Source organism: Pollachius pollachius, assembly GCF_949987615.1.
Source record: "Pollachius pollachius genome assembly, chromosome: 13".
In the NCBI taxonomy this organism is placed as follows: domain Eukaryota; kingdom Metazoa; phylum Chordata; class Actinopteri; order Gadiformes; family Gadidae; genus Pollachius; species Pollachius pollachius.
Window position 1 is genome coordinate 1780125 of NC_136946.1, and position 6891 is coordinate 1787015.

Below are 6891 nucleotides of genomic sequence, written 5' to 3' on the forward strand. Positions count from 1 at the left end.
TGTCTGTACTGTCTAACCCCTACTTGCTCCTTAATGACCTGTCTGTACTGTCTAACCCCTACCTGCTCCTCAATGACCTGTCTCTGTACTGTCTGACCCCTCCCTGCTCCTTAATGACCTGTCTAACCCCTACCTGCTCCTTAATGACCTGTCTCTGTACTGTCTAACCCCTACCTGCTCCTTAATGACCTGTCTCTCTACTGTCTAACCCCTACCTGCTCCTTAATGACCTGTCTCTGTACTGTCTAACCCCTACCTGCTCCTTAACGACCTCTACTGTCTAACCCCTACCTGCTCCTTAATGACCTGTCTCTGTACTGTCTAACCCCTACCTGCTCCTTAATGACCTGTCTCTGTACTGTCTAACCCCTACCTGCTCCTTAATGACCTGTCTCTGTGCTGTCTAACCCCTACCTGCTCCTTAATGACCTGTCTCTGTACTGTCTAACCCCTACCTGCTCCTTAATGTCCTGTCTCTGTACTGTCTAACCCCTACCTGCTCCTTAATGACCTGTCTCTCTACTGTCTAACCCCTACCTGCTCCTTAATGACCTGTCTCTGTACTGTTCAACCCCTACCTGCTCCTTAGCGACCTCTCTGTACTGTCTAACCCCTACCTGCTCCTTAATGACCTGTCACTGTACTGTCTAACCCCTACCTGCTCCTTAATGACCTGTCACTGTACTGTCTAACCCCTACCTGCTCCTTAATGACCTGTCTCTGTACTGTCTAACCCCTACCTGCTCCTTAATGACCTGTCTCTGTACTGTCTAACCCCTACCTGCTCCTTAATGACCTGTCTCTCTACTGTATTACCCAGCTATGGTGTGGGTCTTGAGGGTGAACCCTGAACCCGTCATCCGATCCCGACGTGCCTTGCGTTCATGTCCCAGGGGGTGGATGGCTCGGGTTCCCGGCGCTGGTCTGGGCACGGGTCTGGGCGGTACCTCTCCACCACTCACTGATTGGATGGTAACGGATGTGTGTACTGTGATTGGTTGTTATGGTAGAGGGGTCACGCCCATTGTACGCCCGGAGATTCGTTTCATTTGGCTGCAAATCATCGTAGCCTATTTTGTATTTTGTATTGTGTGTGTATACGTGAATGTAGGCTGTGTATACTTGTCACGAGGTTTTGGACGCCGCACGTGTCCTCACTTCACTATGTTCCTTGATCGATAATGATTAAAGTATAGTAAATTAGAGTAAAGTTATTCATCGTGTTATTCACTCGAGGCTGGACGTGATGCCTGCGACCCCCAGCAGGGGGCGCTCGGTTCCCGCAGCCGGCACCATGGCGGTGCGCCCCTCCTCTTTCTCCTCTTCCCTCTCTCCTCCTCCTCCTCCTGCTCATGCTGCTCGTGAGGACCCTTGAGGGGGTCTGGTCGGGTCGGGGGTCTCTGACCTGGAGGGGGTCACGGATCTAACAGGTGTGTTGAGGACCCGCGCGTCACGTCAATCAATAACACACGAAGTATTCATTACAAGTATCTTCGGAATATATTAGCATTTGTATAAATAGGTTTAGAGGTCCTCAAGGCTGATGTGTTATTAATATATATATATATATATATATATATATATATATATATATATACAGTGCAGGCGTCCTGTTTGGATGCATCGGGACACGGCGGAGATTGGAGATGTTTGAGCTCCAATTCCCCGACTGTCTTTATTCGGCCCTGATAAGGTCCATGCATCATGTTGGGGTCGCCGGTGATGTTGAGGGCCCCCGGTCATGTGTGCACCACGCAGAGAGCCAAGCGGGATTCTGGAGGACATCACGCCCGCAACGCGCCTCCGCCGCCCCGCAGCGCGCCTCCTCCGCCCCGCAGCGCGCCCCCGCCGCCCCGCAGCGCGCCTCCGCCGCCCCGCCGCGCGCCTTCGCGCCCCGCCGCCGCCGTCCAACTTTTCTGTACATTTCGCGTCATCTAAACGGGGGAGAAAACTGGCATCCTATGCAAATATATGCTGACGTAAAAGATCATGTGTTCCTCGTCGTCGGCCCCCCCCCTATGAGCGAGAGGAGGTGGTTCTCCTCCGGTTGTCTTTAGGTCGGCGATGCCAGGATCCGTACTGTACCCGCCGCACCGCACCGCACCGACCCTGGCCCGGGAGTAGGAGCCGTCTAACCGCAGAGCCGCCGCAGACACGCCGCTCGCAAGGTAAGACCCGCGGGGAACTCGGCGCTACTTCACCCGGGGAGATGTCCTCTTCACCCGGGGACATATCCTCCAACTCACCGCTGAACTGAAGTTTATTAGTGATGCGATGCATGCAGACCGCCGTCCCACCAGCACATACCCTCTGATACCCCCCATACCCTGAATAACGTGGAGTAGCCCGGGTACCGTGGGGTAGCCCGGGTACCGTGGGTTAACCCGGGTACCGTGGACTAACCCGGGTATCGTTGGTTAACCCGGGTACCGCGGACCCCTGGCCGACCGGGGCTGCCCTGGTCCGGGGGTCAGGGGGTATTCGGGCATAGTTGTCAGACGAGTTATGTTTTTTTTCGTATCCAACTTTTCGCATGGGGGTCTGCACATGATACATGTAGGAGCAGCATAATACATGTATGAGCAAAACAGTACATGTATAAGCAACATAATAAATGTATAAGCAACATAATGCATGGACCCGCCACCGAGGCTAACCGCTAATGGCATAATAAATGTATAAGCAACATAATGCATGGACCCGCCACCGAGGCTAACCGCTAATGGCTAAGCTACCGAGAGATGCTAAAACATCATTAGCTCTCCCCCCGGCCGCCCTCGCCGTGTTTGCCCGCCTGACGGGGCTCTGTCGGCGGGGTGGAGGGCTGGTTTTGCCCGCCAGCCTCCCGGCAAGGCGAGGGCAGTACACGCAGTATTTTCCACAGTGTCGGGAGTGTTTTTTGCAGTGTGTCTACCCGGTGGGTCGGGGCTAGATGAGCCGGTGTGGGTACGGGGATAGGGAGTGCTCTAGCAGCGGTTCATCCGAGGTAGCAGCTTGTCTGGCGGCCCGGGTCGTTTGAGGTGACGCCGCTCAGCACTGCGGGGCTGCGGCGGTACAACAGCGCGGCTGCCGGGGCGCTTTCTACCGCTACAGGGGCTGCCTACAGCCGCTACAGGAGCTGTCCCTAGCTGGACCAGGGTCTGTCCCCAGCCGCTACAGGGTCTGTCCAGAGCCGGTTCATGGGCTTTTCCCAGCCGGTACAGGGGTTGTCCAGAGCCGGTTCATGGGCTTTCCCCAGCCGGTTCAGGGAACGGTGTGTGTTGGCGTGTTCCCAGATGTGGAACCGGACGCATTGCGCCAGTGAATCTGCTTGTCACACAAAAACATTAACTTTTATTTTAATCTGGTTGGAATCCGCATCTCATTCAACTTTTTGGCTGACTCTGTTGCGGTTCCTGGAAGCTGTCCCTCTTCGTACTGAAGGACACGTTCTCTGTACAAACCCTGGTTCATAAAACCCAGGTTTGGTACCGAGTGGTTTGGGAAAGTCCGCAGCGAGGAGTACAGATCTTCCCGGCTTATCCGACCGGGACTGGGACCAAAGTGTGTCAAATCAAAGCGCCATCTCCTTCTCAGCGTGGAATCACATTTTTATATTCAGTTGACCGACTTGTGTCTGATGTGATGCTATTATTGTATCGCTGTCTCGTCAAGGCTGCTAATCCTGTGATACGGACGTTAGACACACACACACACACACACACACACACACACACACACACACACACACACACACACACACACACACAGTTATTCATCTTTTTCAAAGACAATATTTCCACATAATTCAAGTATTGGTATTTAAAGGTTATGAGGAGTAGTGATGTTATGATCCATACATCACTGCTCCTGCTCATTGCTTTGATGTATTTCCTGTCCAGAGCTGGGATGCTTTAGTTGTGCATTATAATGACTTGGCAGGTTTTCATATGAACAGTTTAAAAGATAGTTCACGCTCTAGTCCACTTTTGTCCTGTGCAGTACACTATTAAGACACCATTTAGTTTGATAAGCGTACGGCTCATGCTCATGTCCTCACGATATCCCGTGATGCATCTTGGATATGCATCAGCAGGACTAGGCGGGGCTCGGTGTGGACGGGCCCAAGCTGATCCACCAGGTGTGGGGGGGGGGGGGGGGGGGGGGGGGTTGGTCCAACAAGGGCGGGGTTGGGGGGGGGGGGGGGGGGGGGGGGTTGGTCCAACAAGGGCGGGGTTGGTCTAACCCGAACCCCTAAGATAAGGCTAGCCGGAAATACTAACAGAATGCTAGCCGGAGAGGCTAACTTAAGGCTAGCCGGAGAAGCTAACATAAGGCTAGCCGGAGAGGCTAAAATATGGCTAGCAGGAGAGGCTAGCAGGAGATGCTAACGGAATGCTATCAAAAGAGGCAAAAGTAAGCCTAGGGCTGCAGTGCTGTGAGACTGGCAAGCCGTGCGGCTAGCTAGCCTAGCGCTGTGTAGCTGCAGTGCTGTTAGTCTGGCAGGCCGTGTAGCTGCAGCTAGCCTAGCGCTGTGTAACTGCAGTGCTCTGAGTCTGGCAGGCCATGCGGCTAGCTAGCCTAGCGCCGTGTAGCTGCAGTGCTGTGAGTCTGGCAGGCCGTGTAGCTGCAGCTAGCCTAGTGCTGTGTAGCTGCAGTGCTTGGCAGGCCGTGCGGGGCTCCTTGCCAACTGAGCCCAGGGGAGCTCAGCTCTGCCAACCAGGAACCAGCACAATGTGCAAGTCATGTGGCGAAACCAGTACAACACACACACACACACGCATACCAACACAAACTGGAACCCATGCAAGTGTGCACAGATACACAGCAGTGTTACTGTATTAGTGCCTCGCACTGAGATGTGATTGGGCCAGGCCTTACGAGATCAACCCCACGAGCCAATGGGCTTGAAGCTTCCGGATTCTCGTTAGAATGTTTAGTAATTAGAGGAAACAGCTGTACTCTGACCCCCATCTCCCAGGAGAACCAGTAGCAGGCTGTACTGGGAAACTCCCTGTAGATGACTCTGGTTGTACTGGGCAGCTTCCAGCAGAAGCGGTGGTACTGGGCAGCTCCCAGTAGAACCAGTGGCAGAATGGTGGTACTGGGCAGCTCCCAGTAGAACCAGTAGCAGACTGGTGGTACTGGGCAGCTCCCAGTAGAACCAGTGGCAGAATGGTGGTACTGGGCAGCTCCCAGTAGAACCAGTAGCAGACTGGTGGTACTGGGCAGCTCCCAGTAGAACCAGTAGCAGACTGGTGGTACTGGGCAGCTCCCAGTAGAACCAGTAGCAGACTGGTGGTACTGGGCAGCTCCCAGTAGAGCTGGGATACTTATTGTGCCGGGGACTGGTTTGGAGGGGCTGGATCCTGCAGTCGCTGCGTCTGAAGGCAGTTAGGAGACAGACAGACAGTTAGGAGACAGACAGACAGTTAGGAGACAGACAATGACGAGAGAGACAGACAGACAGTGAGGAGGCAGATAAATATTGAGGAGGGAGAGAGACAGACAGTGAGGAGGGAGACAGACAGTGAGGAGGGAGACAGACAGACAGTGAGGAGGGGGACAGACAGTTAGGAGACAGACAATGACGAGAGAGACAGACAGACAGTGAGGAGGCAGATAAATATTGAGGAGGGAGAGAGACAGACAGTGAGGAGGGAGACAGACAGTGAGGAGGGAGACAGACAGACAGTGAGGAGGGGGACAGACAGTTATGAGGCTGACAGACGGACAGGCAGTGAGGAGGGAGACATACAGTGAGGAGGGCGACAGACATTGAGGAGACAGACAGACATATACGAGGGAGACAGACAGACAGACAGCATAAAGCCACCATGCTCATTATACAGGTTTTGTCAGCATTCCACTCTGTGGAACCAGCTCCCCCCCCAACATCCGCGGTGCCCCTTCCGTGGAGACTTTCAAAAAGTACACGAAAGCACACCTTCTCTCTGAGGCCTACGGCCTCTAACCCACGACCCCACCCAGCGCCTTGCGCATTTTGCACTCTCACTCACTTGCCTACGCACTCACCCTCACTTCCCACTCTTGTGAAGCGACATTGAGTATCCTGAAAGGCGCTATATAAAATCAATTTTTATTATTATTATTATTATTATTTTTATTATTATATGCAAAACACCCAACGATTCACCCAATCATCACCTGCAGGAGGAGGTGTGGACACCACCTGTAGGTTACCGTGGTAACCTGAGGATGGCAGAGCTGCCAGAGGAACGGTTAAAGAACCATCAGGGAACCTTTTAAAGAACCATCAGGGGACCTTTAAAGAACCATCAGGGAACCTTTAAAAACCATCAGGGAACCTTTAAAGAACCATCAGGGAACCTTTAAAGAACCATCAGAGAACCTTTAATGAACCATCAGGAACCGTCAGGGGACCTTTAAAGAACTGTCAGGGAACGGTTAAAGAACCATCAGGGAACGGTTAAAGAACCATCAGGGAACCTATAAAGAACCATCAGGGAACCTTTAAAGAACCGTCGGAGAACCTTTAAAGAACCATCAGGGAACGGTTAAAGAACCATCAGGGAACCTGCTCTGGAGGGCCGTCTGTCTGCTCTGGAGGGCCGTCTGTCTGCTCTGGAGGGCCGTCTGTTCGTCTGCTCTGGAGGGCCGTCTGTCTGTCTACTCTGGAGGGCCATCTGTCTGCTCTGGAGGGCCGTCTGTCTACTCTGGAGCGGCCGTCTGTCTGCTCTGGAGCGGCCGTCTGTCTGCTCTGGAGGGCCGTCTGTCTGCTCTGGAGGGCTGTCTGTCTACTCTGGAGCGGCTGTCTGTCTGCTCTCTGGAGGGCCGTCTGTCTGCTCTGGAGCGGCGGTCTGTCTGTTCTGGAGGGCCGTCTGTCTGTTCTGGAGGGCCGTCTGTCTGCTCTGGAGCGGCCGTCTGTCT